Source organism: Pantherophis guttatus, chromosome 1 (assembly GCF_059756535.1).
Source record: "Pantherophis guttatus breed Tessera chromosome 1, ASM5975653v1, whole genome shotgun sequence".
In the NCBI taxonomy this organism is placed as follows: Eukaryota; Metazoa; Chordata; class Lepidosauria; order Squamata; family Colubridae; genus Pantherophis; species Pantherophis guttatus.
The window spans coordinates 145,779,126-145,799,915 of NC_142063.1; the positions used below are offsets into that span (position 1 = coordinate 145,779,126).

The 20,790-nt window shown below is 42.5% G+C and overlaps 1 protein-coding gene across 7 annotated transcripts in view; it reads right to left on the bottom strand.

Annotated features, from left to right (window-relative positions):
* CCDC148 (coiled-coil domain containing 148) overlaps positions 1-20,790 on the bottom strand; it is a 172,466-nt gene that overhangs the window by 133,475 nt on the left and 18,201 nt on the right. For 2 of the 7 annotated variants that reach the window (XM_087881896.1, XM_087881897.1), the window contains exon 1: positions 20,258-20,401. The exons of the other annotated variants lie outside the window; for them this stretch is intronic. The gene's annotated coding sequence lies outside the window, so the exon portion shown is untranslated. Of the gene's footprint in view, positions 1-20,257; positions 20,402-20,790 lie in introns of those variants that run through there. 7 annotated transcript variants of the gene reach the window in all.

The following is a 20,790-nucleotide window of genomic DNA, read 5'->3' on the forward strand; positions in this document are numbered from 1 at the left end:
TGGTTGGTAGAAACAAGTCCAAAGCAGCTGAAAAATAAACAGTCCTTCCTCAGCCAAGTAAAATACTTGTGAATTTATTTATTTATTAAATGTATTGACCGCCCATCTTAATATTGTAACCCGCCCACACCCACCGGGTAACTCTGGGCAGTTTACAATGTTAAAAAGATTTTTTAAAATTGCAAAATCTATACACAATATGAACTAAATGATATAAAAAGACAAATACTCAACCCTAACTAAAAGTTGGGAAGGGAGGGGGGCAATAGGATGAACAGGGGGCATCTGTTATTACTCTGTCAGACACCCCCAATGTAAAACCCTTTTCACTACAGCCCCAAGTCAACTGGCAGAGCCAGGTCTTTAAGCTCTAGCGGAAGGTCAGGAGGGTTGGAGCTGACCTCACCCCTGGGGACAAGATGTTCCAAAGGGAAGGAGCAATGGCAGAAAAGGCTTTCCTCCTGGACCCTGCCCGTCAACATACCCTAGCCAATGGGTACTACTATTTTTTTCAATACCTGCACTCTAATTGTAGAACATGACTAACACCCACTATCCTTGCTTTCATCATCTTGGATCACTATAAAAATGGTTCAAAGTTGCCCTTGAGGACAATTTCAGAGATTCAAACACTGCTGTGTTGAGTGGCTATCTAGGAAGGCATCGAGACTATATGGATGAATAAACATTACATTAACCCAAAATTAAGCTTGTTTTCTTTTGGCTTAGCATGACATGCATGTTGCGGAAGCTTCTAAAAGAAGATTTACAGTTTAACATGACTTATGGAATGCAGCCAACTGTGAGTCATTCATCAAACAATGGTTAAACAAAACACAGTTAATTCAATGCATGACCCCATGCTTGTATAGTTGTTATTCATCAACTATACAAGCAAACTAATTGTCTTCTGGATTCAATTTAAATATTTCCTAATCTGGTTCATCCAACATATTTCAGGTACGGTTTTCGTCAGCAAGCATGACTAAATATCAGGAAGATGGAAGATATTTTTTATTATACCGGGGGGGGGGATTTAATTTGGGAATATCTACATAACAGTCTTATTGAAATATGTATGATCACTTTGAAAAATAATCTCTTCACATATGAATTTGCATGACTATTGTAGCCACAGACCATATTTCAGATGCACATACCAAAAGAATCTCCCCACCCCCCGAAATATAAGAAATGCAGCCAAGTCCTTCATGTGACTTGTCAGCATCCCCTCTGAAACCCCCAGAGTGAGGAAAGTTTAAAATGTCAGCCTTCTTTTTTAGAAAAATTGGATGGCTCAGACTTTATAGAAGGGAAAATACATTGATCTCACTTGTTGAATAGAATAGAATAGAATATTCTATTGGCCAAGTGTGATTGGACACAAGGAATTTGTCTTTGGTGTATATGCTCTCAGTGTACATAAGGAGAATAAAATATATCAATCAAGAATAAAAAGATACAGCATTTAGTGATAGTCAAGGTTACTAATAAGCTATCAAATCGTACTAGGAAACAAATAAAAACAATATAAATTGAAAGATACTAGCATGGTTATAGTAATAAATGGGAAGAGATAGATACTAGTAAGGAAGAGAAGAATAATAGTAATACAGTCTTAGTAAATTATTTGACAGTGCTGTGGGAATTAGTTGCTAAGCAGAGTGATGGCATTCGGGAAAAAACTGCCCTTGTGTCTAGTTATTCTGGTGTGCAGTGCTCTATAGTGTTGTTTTGAGGCTAGAAGTTGAAACAATTTATATCCTGGATGTGAGGGGTCTGTACATATTTTACAGACCTTGTTAAAAACACCTCAGCCGAAAAGGATCCTGGCCACCCCAACTTTTTAGCTCTGAACATGATATAACAGATATAATAGGAACTTGGTGGCCTGAATCCCATGATTGGTACATAGCAACTGAAAATTAATGTTCAAAAGTAAAAGAAGCAATAGGGGGAAAAGGGTTATACCACATGTATCTTGACGTTTGTTAGAGGTAAATCTGCCAAGCATAATCTTTCTAGGAAATTCTTGTAATTTTCTCCTTCAGGGACTGCAGGATCAGCAATCATTGATTTGATACTAATAAGAAGGGAATATTTAGTAAAGAAAGAAGAAACAAGGGATATTGAGGAAAGTGACTGTGTAATCCTAGAGTCATGAATTTTAAGAGAAACTAAAGAAAGTAGTTGAAAGTATATTTTGGATTTAAAGAGTGAATTTAATACACTTAAATTCACTCTTTAAAGTGAAGGAAAGGTAAAGGAAAAGTGGGAAAGAAGAGTGGGGGAACACGAAAAGTTGAGGAATTAACAGCGCCTCAGAGGGAGACAAGACAAACAGCTAAGAAGGCCACAACAGCGGGAAAGTAAAAAGGTGAGAAAAGGAGATGGGGGAATTAGTACGTTTGATATCTGTAAATATTAATGGTTTAAATGCCCCTAATAAGCGTAGTAGGGTTTTGAACAAATTAAGAAAGGCTAAGTATGATATTATCTGCATGCAGGAGACTCAAATAAAAAAAGATCAAAACCATTTGTTAGAATGCCGGGCGTTGGGTAAAACTTATACCTCATTAGCAGAACAAAAAAAAAGAGGGATAGTGGTATATGTACGACATCATTTGAAATCCCAACAGGTATTTGCTGACCAGGAAGGCCGGGTTCTCATGCTCGAAATAGAAATCAACCAGTGGAAGTCTTTATTGGTTTGTATTTATGCTCCTAATGACAATCAGGGGACTTTTTATCAAAACTTATATGTTAAACTGGGTGAGCTGGAATACGAACGTTGGGGATTTCAATGCTGTAACGGATAGAATGCAGGATTATGTCCCGGGAAACATACAAGAAGGGTTGAAGAATATTAAGAGAACACTACTAAAAATATGTAATGATTTAAGGGAGGAATTTGGACTGCAGATATATGGAGGTTAAGAAATCCCAATAAAAATCAATATACTTATTTCTCTCCTAGACACCACTCGTGGACCCGAATAGATATGATATGGATGTCCCTTGAGTTGAGGGGGTTGGTCTCGGAAGTGGAAATAGGGCCCAATCAGTGGGCAGACCATAACCCGCTAATGATAACTTGGAAGATCCCACATTGTAGGAAGGGTAAATGGAGAATGAATATAGGTATCTTGAGAGATGAAGAATTTATGAGTAAAATTTAAGAAGGAGTTACATCTTTTTTTTCAGGAAAATAAGAAAGAGGATACTTCAATATACAATACATGGGATACGGCTAAGGCAGTAATGAGGGGATGGCTAATCAAATACATGATTGATAAACGCAGGGCTGGTAAGAAACACCGAGACAACTTCTTGAATAAATTACAACGGGTGGAAGAAAGGATGCAAAATGGATTAACCCAGACAACATTGATAGAGGAAAGGGATTTCTGGCAACACCAGATTAAATTATTAAATCAAGAGGAATTAGCAAATAAAATAAAGTGGACTAAACAAAAAAATTTTGAAAGGGCGAACAAAACAGGAAGATGGCTGGCTTACCGGTTTAGGAAGGAGCAGGAACAACGGAAAATAGAAGGGCTGAAAGATGTAACTGGGAATCTTCATTGTACTAAGGAAGGCAAGAGAATGGTAGCCCAGGATTTCTTTACACAGCTTTATCAGAAAGGGGAGGAAAATATTTGTGAAATTTGGAAATACTTGGAAAAGACAGACTTGCCCAAAGTCTCGGAAACAATGAAGGATATTCTTAATGCGGAATTTACGATGGAGGAAGTAGAAACAGTTATGAAAGCACAGGCGAATGGCAAAACCCCGGGTAGAGATGGCCTCCCAGTTGAACTATACAAAATAGTGTTTGATGTTGTAGGGAAACACATGACGGATTTATTCAATGCGGTTATGAAAGAGGCTCAGGTCCCAGTATCTTGGACTGAGGCTTATATTTCTATTATTCCAAAAGAAGGAACTGACCTATCTCTTATTAAGAATTATAGACCTATATCATTACTAAATTCCGATTATAAGATATTTGCAGGGGTCCTTGCAGCCAGATTTAGCTGTTTCCTTAATCAATTCATTCACTCAGACCAAAACGGCTTCCTTCCTAATAGATACTTACGAGATAATCTTAGAATTATCATGAATACATTATAATTTTTCGAAAATCGCCCGGATAAACAATTAGCTTTAATTTTTGTTGACGCCCAAAAGGCGTTTGACAGAATCAGTTGGGAATTTATGATTTCTCAATTGGAATATATGGAGTTTGGTGGGAATTTTATTCAGGCAATTCGAGCTATCTACCGGGAGCAGACTGCAAGAGTTTTCATAGATGGAGAGGAAACGGAGAGGATTCAAATTTATAGAGGTACAAGACAGGGATGTCCCCTTTCCCCATTGCTATTTGTATTGACTTTAGAACCCCTGCTTAGAGAAGTGAGAGGAAATACGGAAATAAGAGGAATGAAGATTAGGCAGGAGGAAGTTAAAGTCCAGGCTTATGCAGACGATCTTGTATTTATTTTGGATCAACCACTGGACTCAGGCCTGAAATTATTATGCTTGATTAGAGAGTATGGGAAGGTAGCAGGATTATTGATGAATGAAGTAAAAACTAAAATCCTAGTGAAGAATATGACTCAGATGCAAAGGCAACAGCTGGAGCAGTTAATGGGTTTAAAAATGACAAATAAAATTAAGTATCTGGGTATATGGTTGACTGCCAGATGCTCCTCCATAAAGGAGAATAACTATCTTCCTCTTTACAACCAGATGCTCAGAGTTCTAGAAAGATGAAAAAATCTCCAGCTATCAATTTTGGGAAGGGTGGCAACCATTAAGATGTGTGTGTTACCCAAATGGCTATTTCTATTTCAAACAGCCCCGGTAAGGTTGAACAAAGAGTTTTTTACAAATTTGGATAGGAGTATATCCAAGTTTATTTGGCAGGGAAAGAAGCCGCGGATTGGACTTAAAATGTTACAAGAACCAAAAAACAGAGGAGGACTTGGACTCCCAAATTGGGAGCTTTATTACCAAGCAGCGAACTTGATTTGGGTGAAAGAATGGATGATCCTACAAAAGAGACGACTTCTGACATTTGAGGGAGCCAGTCTTCAACATGGCTGGCACTATTTTTTATGGCCGGGAGTGTCCGGCCGCCCCAGACACTTTGACAATCACTATTTATGTAGGACTCTTGGGTACACTTGGGGAAAGATTAGAAGAAGAGTATATTCAAAAGTACCATATTGGATTTTGGTGCAGGAAGCTCAGATCTACTTGACATTGTATAAAGGGGGGAAAACTTTGACTTATGAAGTTTTTTTTGGATGCTCAGGGTAATCCGAAGTCATGAGAATTATTAACTCTCCAAAGATATAAGATAGACTGGTGGTCTTATTCCCAAGTGCACTCCAGGTATAAAAACAAATTATATAGTGAAGGAATTTACCGTAAAAGACAAGAATTGGATAAGATCTTATTAGAAGGAGGGAAAGGGGTACTATCTAAATGTTACGCATATTTATCGTCTCTGCAGATAGGACAGGCTGTAGTGAAGGATTGTATGATAGCGTGGGGGCGAAATTTTGGATATCCCCTTGACTTCCAGCAATGGGAACAGATTTGGTTGAAAAATATGGAATTAACCATGGCCTCCTCATATAAAGAAAACATATATAAAATGGTCTACCATTGGCATCTCCCCCCTGCGAGACTAGCTAAAATGTTTCCCGGGATATCTTCCTGCTGTTGGAAATGCGGTTGCAGTAATGGAACTTACTTTCATCAATGGTGGACTTGCCCGCAGGCGGTTAAATATTGGAAAAAAATATGGCAGTGGATTTTGGAAATTACACAGATTAATTTGGAATTGAGGCCCGAGATTTTCCTGTTGGGGGCAAAACCTTTGAATGTTAAATCAGGTATATGGTTCTTGTTGACTCATATTATTACTGCAGCAAGATTAGTGTTTGCACAGGAGTAGAAAAATAAATACTTATCGATGGATTTGAAAATATATAAAATTAATGAGTGTGTGGAATCAGATAGATTAACTAGATTGATCAATGGTAAAAAAGATTCAGAATTTTATAACAGTTGGAAATTATGGTATGATTGGGTCCAGAAAAGGTGGGATAGAATAGATATATGATGGCAAGTATGTATGTATGTATAAAGGAATGACTTTATATTTATGGACAATGTATCACATTACACCATGGTGGCAGAATTGTATATTTCATGTGTGTATTGATGCATAGAATATATTAATAAAATAAAAAAAATATTTTAAAAAAGGGAATTAAAAAAAAAAAGATAGTAATGGCAATAAGGTTCCATGGCAGAAGAAGCTAATGGGAAAAGGAGTTTGAAGTGAGTTACCTGTTCCTACAAGTAAGATCCTAAAACCATTAAGGCAAACAATTCCAATAAGGGAAAATGGAGGATAACAGAAGCAGCTTAGGTGGCTGCATAAAAAGCTTAATGAATACCTGAAAATAGAAAGTGCATACATGCATAGTGGAAAAAGGTGCAAGTCATCCAGAATCAGTACATATAGATAACCTGACCTAGGACAGATGCTATTAAAAAAGTTAAAGCTAAATATAAACAGAAATGTTCAAGAATTTTAAGAATCTTGACTTGATCTGCTCCTATAAGAAAGTATGTCTTCTCTCTGGCAAATATTGAAATTCATAGAAAATGATCAGGTAATGCCTATTTGCTTTGAATTAATTTAAATATTCAAGATGAAATAATCTCATCCTAGGACGTTGAAGGAAGTTCCTAATGAGGTGGCCAAAATTTTACACAGGGTCTTTGAGAAATCCTAATTAATTATTAACTACCACATGACTGTAGAAGGCAATGTTGTTCCTCTATTCAAAAAGGCAAAGAAGAAGAAGGGAGAACTACAGACCACTTTAAAGCAGATAAAAAATATTACTCTATACGTACCTTAAAATAACGTGATAATTATCAAAGTCAGCATGGATTTTCTCAAGAACAAATCCTGCTAGTTTAACCCAAACAAAACAAAAAAAGAGATAAAGTAACTGCCTTAGAGTGGCAATGTTGCAGATTTCAGCTAAGCAATTGGCAAAGTAAACCAAAATATGTGAACAGGATGGTATGACAATGAGATAGAAACACAGCTGCTCAAAAACATATTTAAATGTTGTTCAGTAGTATTTCATTATCAAACTAGAATGAGGTACCGTGAGTTACCACAAAGGTCAGGCTTTAGCCTGTCACTCATCAACTTTTTTATTAAATACTTGAACAAAAAAGCAAAGAGAATGAACATTGAATCTTAAAATATGAAAAAGATAATCTGCTAGAAGTGAGAAACACTAAAGAATCAAAACATTTTACTACTTTGGTGTAGTGATTAAGGTAGAAAACAGAAGACTGTGGGTTCTAGTTCTGTCTTAGAAATGAAAAACTACCTGGGTGACAATGGGACAGTCAATCTCTATCAGCCCAACTCAGCTCCCAGGTTTCTGGTTGAGGGGAAAATTTTATTTATTTATTTATTTATTTATTTATTTATTTATTTAATTTGTATACCGCCCTTCTCCCAGAAGGGACTCAGGGCGGTGAACAGCCAAAATTAAAAAACATACAAATGCAAAAGTTAAGATAATTAAAAGAATTAAATCATTGGCTACCCAAATTTAAAACCCCAAATCCATAAAATTTAAAATCCCAATTAAAAAACCATTTAGGCTAGGCCGGCTTGATGAAATAAAAACGTCTTCAGGGCTTTACGGAAGGTCCGGAGGTCCGGGATCAATCGTATTCCAGGAGGCAGCTCATTCCACAGGGCGGGTGCCCCCACAGAGAAGGCTCGCCCCCTGGGGGCCGCCGGCCGACATTGCCTGACCGACGGCACCCCGAGGAGGCCCTCTCTGTGAGAGCGTATTGGCCGGTGGGAGGTTATCGGTAGCAGCAGGCGGTCTCGCAAATACCCTGGCCCTAAGCCATGGAGCGCTTTAAAGATGAGAACCAACACCTTAAAGCGCACCCGGAAGACCACCGGGAGCCAATGCAGCTCGCGCAGGAGAGGTGTTACGTGGGAGCGCCACGTCGCTCCCATAATCACCCGCGCGGCCGCATTCTGCACCAGCTGGAGCCTCCGGGTGCTCCTCAGGGGGAGCCCCATGTAGAGAGCGTTACAGTAGTCCAGGCGTGACGTAACCAAGGCATGAGTGACTGTGCACAAGGAGTCCCGATCCAGAAAGGGGCGCAACTGGCGTATCAGGCGAACCTGATAAAAAGCCCCCCTGGCCACGGCCGTCATATGCTCTTCTAAAGACAGCCGTGTGTCCAGGAGGACGCCCAAGTTGCGAGCCCCCTCTGTGGGGGTCAGTGACTCGCCCCCAATAGCCAGCGATGGCACCAGCTGGCTATACCGGGACGCCGGCATCCACAGCCACTCGGTCTTGGAAGGGTTGAGCCGAAGCCTGTTCCTCCCCATCCAGACCCGCACGGCCTCCAGACACTGGGACATCACTTCGAGGGCATCATTGGGGTGGTCTGGGGTGGAAATGTACAGCTGAGTGTCATCAGCGTACAGATGGCATCGCACCCCAAAACCACGGATGATCTCACCCAGCGGCTTCACATAAATGTTGAACAGGAGCGGCGAGAGAACCGACCCTTGCGGCACCCCGCAAGCAAGGCGCCTCGAGGTCGACCTCTGCCCCCCTGCCAACACAGTCTGCGACCGGTCAGAGAGATAGGAGGAGAACCACCGCAACACGGTGCCTCCCACCCCCAGTCCCTCCAGCCGGCGCAGCATGGTACCATGGTCGATGGTATCAAAAGCCGCTGAGAGGTCTAACAGGACCAGAACAGAGGAACAACCCCTGTCCCGAGCCCTCCAGAGATCATCCACCAATGCGACCAATGCCGTCTCCGTGCTGTACCCAGGCCTGAAGCCGGACTGGCACGGATCTAGATAGATGGTTTCATCCAGGAACTGTGGGAGCTGTCGCGCAACCACACTCTCCACAACCTTCGCAACAAAGCGAAGGTTGGAGACCGGACGATAGTTTGCCAAAACGGCCGGGTCCAGAGAAGGCTTCTTGAGGAGGGGCCTCACCACCGCCTCTTTCAAGGCGGGAGGCAAGAAACCCTCTCTCAGAGAAGCATTTATGATCCTCTGGAGCCAGCCTCGTGTTACCTCCCGGGTGGCCAGTACCAGCCAGGAGGGGCACGGGTCCAATAAACATGTGGTTGCATTTAATCTCCCCAGGATCCTGTCCACGTCCTCAGGAGTCACAGGGTCGAACTCATCCCAGGTAACATTCTCAAGACCAGCCTCAGTCACCCCGCCGGGATCTACCCAGTCAGAGTCCAAGCCTTCCCGAATCTGAGCGATTTTATCGTGCAGATACTGTGCAAAATCCTCAGCCTGCCCTTGCAAGGGGTCCTCCCGTGCTCCCTGATGTAGGAGGGAGTGGGTCACCCTAAACAAGGCGGCTGGGCGGTTATCTGCCGATGCAATAAGAGCGGAAAAGTGGTTACGCTTTGCTGCTTTTATCGCCACTAGATAGGTCTTAATATGAGACCTAACTAGTGTTCGGTCGGATTCGGAGCGACTCGCCCTCCAACCACTCTCTAGGCGTCTTTTCCGGTGCTTCATCTCCCTCAGCTCCTCGGAAAACCAAGGGGCTGGGCAGGTTCAGCATCGGGTCAGAGGCCGCAAAGGCACGACTCGGTCCAGAGCACCGGCGGCTGTCCTATCCCAGGCAGCCACCAGATCTTCAGCCGAGTCGTGTGCCAGAGTTTCAGGAACTGGCCCAAGCTCCCTCTGGAACCTATCAGGATCCATCAGGCGCCTGGGGCGGAACCACCTGGTCGGTTCCGCCTCCCTGCAGTGGGGTGCAGCGGTCGAAAGGTCCAGTCTCAGGAGAGAATGGTCCGACCATGACAGGGGTTCAATAACTATATCCCCTATATCCAGACCACTCCGCCACTGACCAGAGATAAAAACCAAGTCCAGAGTGTGTCCTCCCGCGTGAGTGGGGCCATGAATTAATTGTGTCAGGTCCATGGCTGTCATGGAAGCCATAAACTCCCGAGCCATCCCAGACGCCCCACCGGTAGATGGCAGGTTGAAATCCCCCATGACCAAAAGTCTGGGGGTATCAACCGCCACCCCGGCAATAACGTTGAGAAGCTCGGGCAGGGCCGCTGTCACGTGGCAGGGAGCCAGGTACGCGATCAGCAGGCCCACCTGCATCCCATGGCCCCACTTCACCAGGAGAGACTCACATCCGGCTATCTGAGGTACAGTGGCCTCCCTCGGATCAAGACCTTCCTTTATAACGACCGCCACCCCCCCACCCCTGCCCTGGGCCCTTGGCTGATGGAATGCGCGGAAACCTGGTGGGCACATCTCTACGAGGGGGACCCCCCCCTCTTGGCCCAACCAGGTCTCTGTAATACCTGCCAGGTCCGCACCCCCCTCCTGTATTAGCTCACAAATGAGGGGGGCCTTATTAACCACGGACCTGGCGTTGCACAACATCAGTCTAAGGCCTGGGCTCTGAGACTCTGGACAGCCGGGGAAACGAGAAGAGTCATGGGGGCCGAGGCATGCCACCGCTTGGAGATAGCGGGTGCGTGCCCCCACCACCTGATGTGGCCCCCTACTCCCGCCATATCTGCCCCTCCCAACCACGGTCCTGATAGAACTGCCCTCTACCCTATCCACACTGAGCTCCTCCACACCCCGCTCCCCACCTTCCGTTCCATGCCCCTGTAACGGGCCTGACCTATGCCCCTCCCTCCCCACCTCCCGCCCTAAACCCCTTAAAAGATTACAAAAAGACAATTTAAAAAACCCCCACAACCCCCTCTTTGCGGCATGCCACCTCTCGGGGTTCCAAAGCCCGTCATCGAGGTAGGCCCTCGATAGAGTGGAGGGCCAAGCCTGCGAGAGGGGGGAGTCTCGCAGACCAAGAAGCTCCGCTGCGGAATACATCTTGACCACAGAGGATGGGAGCAACCATATCCTAGGGGTCCATATAGAAGGTCCAGGGGAGAGACATGGAATGGGAGTCTCAAAAACATTTTCAACAGGACCGGTCCACTGTCCCCTCACAACAGAGGACGAAGTCAAGTTCCAGGTCGACCACAGTCCAAGGGGGGGAAGGGGGAAGACCCAACCACCCTCTCACGGAGGTCCGATCAACCATTCGACCCCCTCTTGTGGTGAGATGGCAGCGATGAACCAATGCAGAGAGCACAGCATCCGGGGCTCAGGTCCAAAAACCGCCCTCTCACGGCGGTTGGTCCGATGGTCAGGTCCCCTCTGCTGGCAGATGCAAGAATTCAATATCATCCCAGTTCAGCCCCCAAATAGGAGGAAGGAGCATTAATATGTTCCGTGCCTCGAGTAGTGCAGGAAAAAAAGGCAGGATAAAAAAAATCTAAAAAATATATTAAGGAAATTGATTTAAAAAGAATGGAATTTAACAGATAAAAATCAAATTCTTCATTTAAACATAAATTAATCATATACTTTTAGTTTGGGAAATACCTGCCCATGATAATGCTGGTGAAAAAGATATTATCGTTGATTGTGAATACAAAAAATGTGTATGCATTTTTAGGAAGCATCAACAGAAATATTGCTTCTAATTCATTAGAAGTGATAGATCCATTTTACTATATGTTAATTGCAGTGGTGGGTTGCCCCGTTTGGACCGGTTCACAAGAACCAGTAGTAAAACTGGTGAGAGGCCCCACCCACCACCCCGGATGTCATCATCGGTGACCTGCGCATGCGCAGAAGCAAGGTGTGCACGATCCTGTTGCAAACTGGTAGTAAAGGTAAGTAGAACCTACCCCTGGTTAATTGACTTGGTATCTCTATGTAGTTCTGAACACTGCATTTAGGATTTAAACAAACTGGGACAGGTTCACTGAAGGGCATAGATGATTAATAACCAAGTCCTGTGAAGTATAGCCTGGAGGAAGAAAAGGCTGGGGAGGGAGATTGAAAGCAGTCTTCTAGCATCAGAAATAATGTTACTTTTCTTACTATAAGAGGAGTAAATTTAATGCAGGGGTTGGCAACTATGGCCCCTTTATTCCTGTGGGCTTCAACTCCCAGAATTTCTGAGCCAGCATGGTTGTTTCAGGAATTCTTGGAGTTTAAGTCCACAAGTCATAAAGGGACTATAGTTGCCCATCCCGAGACAATAGACCAGAACAGTGATGGCCTCCCTTTCACTGAATATGTTCAAATAGTGATTGAAAAGCCATGAATCTGGGATGCTTTAATTTGCTTTCTTGCAATGAGTCCCACAGACAGGACTTGATGAGTGCCGCTTGCAACTCTATGATAGCGGTAGCAATAGCACTTAGATTTACCGTATATACTGCTTCACAGTGCTTTACAGCCCTCTTTAAGTGGTTTACAGAGTCAGCATATTGCCCCCAACAGTCTGGGTCCTCATTTTACTGATCTCGGAAGGATGGAAGGCTGAATCAACCTTGTATGATTGTACATTCAGTGTGAAATTGCCCTTGAATCCACTGTTGGCTCATTCCAGTGCCAGGAAATGGAAACCAAAACTTACTTTAACAGGAATAAGATGCATATAAATTTTTGCTATTCCTGTCCTATGAATTGTCATTGCACAGTGACATTTCATATGAGCAGAAAATGTTTTAAAATAACAAACCTTTTAATATATGTTCTGACAACAAACTATTTTTCTTTAGTATCTTTTTTCAACTGACAGAATTTGCTTAGGTTCTTACTAAATATAAGAGTGTAGTATTTATTAATATGCATTCAAAGTAAGATTTTTGCCACATAATTGTCAAGTTTACTTTTACTTTTTCTGTATTGGAAGAAAGCAAAACCTCAAATTCGTTGATCATTTTTAGAAAATAAAAAAAAACCCAAGCTAAATAATCATCCTTCTGGCTCAGAGTATTAAAAAATCTCATTTCCATGTCTGCATCATTCTTGGATACTTATTTTCCAGCAGTTTTTCTGTGCTTTCTGATCCTTTTGTCAGATTTAAGGGCCTGTTAATTGGTCTCCCCCACTGAAACAGTAGAGATGCACATATACAGATCCGGTGCCTTTGTTTTAATTGACAACTAATACTACAGTCCAAAGCAGCAATTTCCTAAAAGTTGTTTCAAATAAAAAATAAAACAAGATAAAATGTACTTGGAAGTCTATCTTCCATCTTCTGTCCTCGGAGCGCAGGCAATCTGCAACATCGTTGGACAACACTGAAGATGAAATCAGCTGGGCCACAAGAGCATCAATGGATGGTAGATGCAAGAGTTCTTGTAGGTTAGGGGCAGAACAGTAGAGCTTGTCCAGAGCGTTCGGCGTGGCCAAGGATCCAGGAACCCCCCATGGGCGTTGGACCACCTCGGAGAATAATTGTGGGCATGGTATAAAGTCCTTTTCCGCCCCCGGGACAATGAACAGACCATCATGTGGACATGAAGAGTCTGAAGATTCAGGCTGTCCATCGAGGTATCCAAATTGGTAGATACCTTGGCCTTGTGTAACAAGGATTTGAAGAGGGATGGTCGGAAAAGTCTGGCCATAGGAGATCTGTCTGAAGTCAGACCTTCGTCCTCGGAGAACTCCGTGTCCCTGTGGTCATCATCGTCCCAAAGCAAATCCTTGCTGTGATGGAATCTTGATAACGAGAGTACTCCTGACAATGGTCCCAGCCGGTTGGTGCGGGTACCGGAGAAGGCGGTAGGGCAGATGGAGGGTGAACTGTTGAAAGAGAGCCCACAGCTAAAAATCTGGAGATCGTCTCCACAACTATGGACTGTACATCAAGTGGCAGGTTCGAATAGAGACCGTCTCCTGTGCGGAGGCCCTGGGTGTGAAGGTAGTCTCAGGTGCTGGATGTGGCATTGGTGGCTGGGCAGAAGGCACCAGCCCTGGATCGAATAGTATACCTGCTGGAACCACCAGAACCACGTTGTCTCTTAGCAGGTTGATTTATTGCCACGTCTGGTGCAAAATTAAGAGGTGCCCCTACAGGCGCAGGAGCATTATCAGCGGGCTCCATAGCCCCAGAGCCGAACACTGGCGCCCCATGCAGGCCTTTTCTGTGCCAGTTCAAACTGTCGTTCCAAAGCCATGTGCCTCCGTTGCTCGGCATTGTTAGATGTGGCAGCCTGTTTGGAGACATGTGAGGCATGTAGGGCGGACACAGATGAAGCATGCGTAGCCCGTTTACTGACACCTCTAGATTTCTTAGGTGGGCGGAATGGCTGTGACAGAGCTTTCAGGTTGCTCCAAATCGGAGGACAACTCAGGGTCAGCCATTTTAATTCCGGTGTTCTATCTTATATTTTTAACTTATTTTTATTTATATATATATATAAGGTTTTTTTTTTAAGGTATTGATAAATCTCCTAATCCTAGGAGGAGCCCTGTAATACGAGTGCAGTGTATAAGGTTGACCTTCATCAACAGCACAAAGTCCAACACCTGTTAATTGATGTGGCTAGAGTCAGCGGCTTGGCAAAATGGCAGCCCGACAGGTTTGTTAAGGCGCCAACAATCCTCCAACAGACAAAAGTCCCACAGCCTGCGCTTTGAAATGACGGTTGGTCAAACTCTAGAAGGATGAAATTGCTCCATAGCGCCACTCATGAAGAAGCCGACCAGGGACTATCGACGCCTCAATAGGGAGCAGTTCTTGCGCCTGAGCAGTGGTGGGATCGATATCACAGCTAGCCCGATTGACAGGAAAAGTACTGTCTGACGGGGCAATCCAAAATGGTGCAGGGTGGGAAACCGCTGCTGAGCGCCTCTGCGGCCGGCTCGGCAAGCAACAAGATGGCGTCCGGCGGGAAAACGAGCCTCTGCGCCGACCGCCGTATCAAAGAGCCGGTAACAACAAAAGAATCGGAAAATTAAATCCGGCGTGTTTCCATGGTCAGGGGAACTGCGCGAGCACTGGAAACCATGCTCCCAGCGCAGCGAACCCAACAATACACACAGAGCATGCCCTGACAGGTAGCAGTGACTCTGGAGCCACCCGAACTGGCTGACAATCGGTTAGGATCGATGTGGTGGTAGCGGTTGTGCTGGCAAGCTGGGGAACCAGCATACTCACCGGCGGCAATAATGAGGGACAGAGATGGCCCTAAAGGGACAGAGCTCTGAAATGCTAAGAAGCAGCCTTCAAGGATGGCTGGGGAAACCCCTGGAGCCCCAGGGCGACTCACCACCTCTGTCAGCCAACAAGATTAGAGCCACAAGTCCAGATATTAAATATCAAGAACGAGTTCCTCCAGAAGGTTAGGAAAACTAAAAGAGCAATCCAAAGCGTGGAGAGATTAATCTATTCGCCAGAACAAGCCAAAAAACAGTCTCTTCAACCTGACTGAGTGAATAAAACTGACCTCAGCCGAGCACAGGAGGCATGATCAAGAAATTTAAAGGAACATACACTCAGTCTCTGGCTAATAGACTAAGAATAACCCATGCTTTGGATTCTCCAAGCAGCGCGCTGGAGAACTAATGGGTTCATACAAAGATAGCTTTTCTCAAAGTCGGAGAGTTTCACTCCAGCATAAAAATACACACTTCAGAATTCCTGTAGCAATTGTTGAGATTTAAAACATTTAAAAATACGAATTTAAGATACTGTATTTTTCGGAGTATAAGATGCACCGGAGTATAAGATGCACCTACCTTTTTTGGTTACTTTTTTTTAAAAAAAGATTTTTTTTATTTTTTAGACAAACACACATACAAACATACAATGTATTTTCTTTGAACAGAGTATTTGGCTGGTTCACAAATTTAAACAGTGTTTAGTCATTTCAATTAAATTTACAATTTCTATATTTCCTTTTTGCCATATTTATTCCTCATCTATTTTTTTTTAAAAAAACCATTACCCTTCATTCTTATCTCTAATCTTAATCAAATTCAATTTTTCCCTTCTACTCTATATTATACCCCTTCCCATTGTCATCTATTTTTATATCCATCCTCACATTGGTTAATTATTTAATATTACAACTGTTTAATACAAATTCAACATTTTAATATAAATCAATTAGTTATATAACTATCTTTTTTGTATATTAATCAATATGAACATGAATATTCCAATTATTTCCATGCAACCCAATTTTTTACAAATCAATTAATTATATTTTCCAATAATAATGAACCAAATAATTTCCCCCATATATTCCTCCAAACCACAACTTAACCATTTCTGCTTTCAACACAATATACAATTAATAGTATCTCAATTATTACAATTCCCTAGTTAAATAGAGCTTTTTTTCTTTTGTGTTTTAAAATTGTGAACTCTCCTCTTTTTCCCTAAATTTCCCATTGTTTGCACCTACCTTTTTTGGTGAGGAAAAAGAAAAAGAAATCTCTCTCTGCCTCATTTTTGTCACGTTGCAGGAAAGAGCCTGCTTTACTTTCAGTTTCGTTTTTTCAGCATAGCTAGGGAAAAAAAATCTGCTCCAGCACTCTTTGCAGCAAGCAGGAGAGCCCTGCGCAAAACAGCTGAGAGCAAATCAGCTGAGAGTCAGGAGGTCGATCTAATCAACTTGTGCTAATTAACCTATGCTGAAGCTGGAAAGGGCTGTTTTTTCTTGCTGTTTGCTTGCAAGAAGGTAACTACTGCAAGGCACAGGCCAAAGGGTGGGGGCCAGTGGGTGGGCAGGGCTACATTCGGTGTATAAGACGCACCTAAATTTTCACCCCCTTTTGGGGGGTAAAAAGGTGCATCTTATATTCCGAAAAATACGGTAATTCATGAGGCACTTATCATCCAAGGAAAAAACTGCCCTTTGGCCTTTACTCATCTGTTGACTTTCAAGTTCAGTGGCACTCAATACATAATAGGGTGTTGAAATGCCATAAGCAGTTCAATCTCGTGCCCTTTGTGCAACCTGAGCGATTTCATGGTGAGGAAATCATGGGGTCTCCCAGAGGTACATAAGCTATCTGGATTGGCTTCTTTAGCAAAACAGAGTATTTGAAACATCTACTGATCAGAGCAAATGCCTGAAAGAGTGTGCATGTGAGAGCAGAAGCTGCAGCCGCCCAGGTCTGCCAAACTGCCTTGAATCAAGCAATTCAGCTGCGTTTTTGTCTTTTTTACAAAGCCCCTATACAAACCATTTCTGCTGACCAAATGCATCCATTTCCGTGTTTGCCAATGGTAGATAGCAAGTTTGTCCTTTTCAAAGGCTTAGTTCAACAGAAGGGAGATAGAGGAGAGATTTTCATTCCAGGCTGTAACACTGTGTGTACAGACCAGGAGACAGCTCTGACACACATAATAGAGCTTGTTTTTCAGCAAGGCACCACAGAATCGGGCTATCTGGGTCCATAACAGCTTGCAATCATTTTTAAAGCATTTTATCAAGATCTCACAATTTAAAAAAAAAATGCCTTAAAAAAACCCCTGCTGCCTTAATCAAGGAAAGATCTGATCTATAAATACATTCAGAGTGACAGTATCATATTAAAAAGTTTGCATGTTAAGCAGATGGACTAATCATACATCAATAAACTAGGAGAAACTGATTGCAGTTCCCACTGTATTCTCGTTTCATTGAAGTTCATTTCCATTCCTTAAATAAAACAGAAACCTTCCCCCCAAACCAGTTCTTTAGCTTAATACCACTGAAGCAGGAAAAATCTACTCAATTTCCTCAACCTTCCCCCCGCAGCATTCACAAACTATAATACTAAATGTTGGTTTTCTACCATGTCAACGCAGAAAACACAGTAGGAAAAAAGTTCTTAAACAAGACAACAAAAGGGGAAAAACCTTCTTGCCCAAATAAACGTAGGGGGAAAAACATCTCCTATAGACGAGAAAGGGTCAGCATAGTCCATATACCTGTTGTAATTCCAGGTGTATTATCTAGCAAATTCAGTCCAATTCACATGAAAGCATTGTTAATTTCTCTTGGCCAGGTATGGAGTGTATTCAGGTCTTTTGAACTGCCAGCATTCAGATGCCCAGGTACTTCTATGCTGCCATCATTTACTGAGGAAATGGTGGAACTCAGCTTAGGCAAAGATGCCTATATAATTCTGCTGCCAGGGTAGCTACCCCTATAGGCCTCCAGCAACTGCAGCTGAAACACTCAGCTCTCTCTTCTTTCTATGCAGCATTTTTTTTTTTAATACTGGCACCCAACAAACCTCCAGTTCCCACCATCCACTAGCTCTTCAGGTCACAACTATTTTTTGCCTCCTTACATTAGTCAACTGTGTAAAACTGAAAAGGTTATTGACATGCTCTTTTGCTCTTTCTGTTATAAATCCACGGTGTTATCTACCAGTGAAATTTGGATCAGTCATTCAGCCCGCTACAGTTGCCAGCTAGCAACTACTACAGTCAGGCTCTTTTTGATGCTCAAGGACACAAACACTGCCCTGCCGGATCAGACCCTGGATCATCTTGTCTAACAGTCTGTTCTCAGAGTGGTGAACCAGCTGTACAAAGAAGTCCACTAGTCTCCCGGCATATGGCTTTCAGAGGCAGTCACAGGACCACAAAAGCTAATAGCAACTGATCCCCATGATTTCCAAGAATTGGTCCAACCTTTTTGTGAAGCCAGCCAAGCTGGTAGCCAGCATATCTCATGATAATGAAATTAAATTCCAAAGTTTGTTCATTGTATGTGCTGTATATATATATTTTAAAAATCCTTTTGTCTGTCCTGATTTTTTTTTCAGTATTCAATTTCACTGGATCGCCTCTGGTTTTAGTGTTTTGAGAAATGGAAAATAACTTCTTCTTGTCCACTTTATCCCCATCATGCATAATTTTATACACCTCAATCATGCCCTCTCTTGTTCACATACTTTCTAGATTAAAAGATCCGATTGTTACAATCTTTCTTCATAGGGAAGCTGTTCCATCCCCTTGATCATCTTACTTGTCCTTCTCTGAAACTTCTCTAGTTCCCCTAAATCCTTTTTGAGGTGCTCTAACCAGACATACTGTATGTGCAATAGTCCAGCTGTGTTGAATTTATATTTTTTATATTTTATATTTAACCGGAAGCAGCATGCTCGGTCCCATAGTTGGGTAGACCAGGTTGCCCTGATAGATTGGTTTTACCGGAAAAAAAACCCACTTAGTTCAGCTGTGGTTGTCCCACTAATTTACATAAGGGTATTATGATATTTAAAGGATGACACAGGGATGACTATGGCGGATCTAAGGACATGACTGAATGGCTGATGACAACAATGATTATGATATTGGCATCTCTATTTTCAATATTATTTCTTATTATCCCTAACATTCTGTTATCTCTTTTTACGGTAGATGCACATTGTGTCAACAGCTTCATTGAACTGTTTACCATTGTTCTAATATCTCTTTCCTCATCAGTTGCTGCTAGCTTTGATCCCATCAGTTTGTGTTAGTAGTTAGTACTTTTGGTACCAATGTGCTTCACTTTATATTTGTTCATTTTAATGGTATTTGGCATACTGACACCCACTCCCTTAATGTGCAGAGATACCTTTGGTGCTTCTTGCAGTGTCTTATTATTTTTACCACTCTGAACAATGTAGTGTCATCAGTAAACTTTGCTGATCCATTAATTACAGCAGATTCCATATAATTTATAAATTACAAAGCACCAATCCTAAAACAGAATCCTTGGGGACCCCACTAGCTATGTCCCTCCACTGTGAGAAATATATTTACCCCTACTCTTTGTTTTCCATTCATTAGCCATTTGCTTATGCAGAAGAGGACCTGTCCATTTAGTCCATGCTTATTAAACTTACTGAGAAGTCTTCGATAAGGCACTGCTTTAAAAATCTAAGTGGATGATATCTACTAGCTTGTCCTTACCAGGGATGGGTTCTACTTACCTTTACTACCAGTTCGCAACAGGGCCGCATGCATGCACAGAAGCTTCTTGATGACATCCGGATCAGTGGCCAGAGCTTCCCACTGGTTTTACTACCGGTTCTTGTGAACCGGTCCGAACCGGGGGCACCCCACCACTGGGCCTTACCCACGTTTATTAACACCTTCAAAAAAACTCTAGTAACAACCTAAACATTCTAACATTCTTCTATGACCTTGAGGAAGTTCTTTTGAACAGACATTTGTTGCAGAGATTTTAAACTATTCAATCTTCAAAAAACTGCTTGGAATCTGGAAGGATTCAGCAGCGTATAACTTAAATATTAAATCCTAATATGGAATTTTTAAAAAAGAAAAATAATAATCACACATAAACTGACCTTCAACTAATTGATCCAAATGGTCACAGCCTGTGTTTTCTATCTCAGATAGCCAGTACTTTCTAATAATGGCAAGGTGGACAGCTATCATTCTTATGCACTAGTGACATCCATCAGATAAAATGATTAAATCTACATCAGTTGCTAAAAGCAAAAGAAATAAAGTCACTGTAACAGAAACCTGCCATAAAAGTGCAATGTCTCTTGCATGATAAAAGAGTCCCTGGGCTCTGTGTAGAATTTGTTTTTGATAAATGGGAAGCAATGCCAAGATGTTTATCTAGCAGTAGCAGACTATTATCCCATGCCAATATTCTATTCCACTAACATCATCTGTTAAATTCTATTATCTGTTACTGATTCTCATTTTGGACCCAACTGCTTTTGGCTAAGATTCCAAGAACATTTATATGGAAATAAGTACCATCTGAATCAGGTCGGTTCCACATAGCAGTACTCCCACTCCCCGGTCCATTCAAACACTTTTGAAACTGGCTATGTGGTTGTTTTCCTTGTTTTAAGCCTCAGAACCC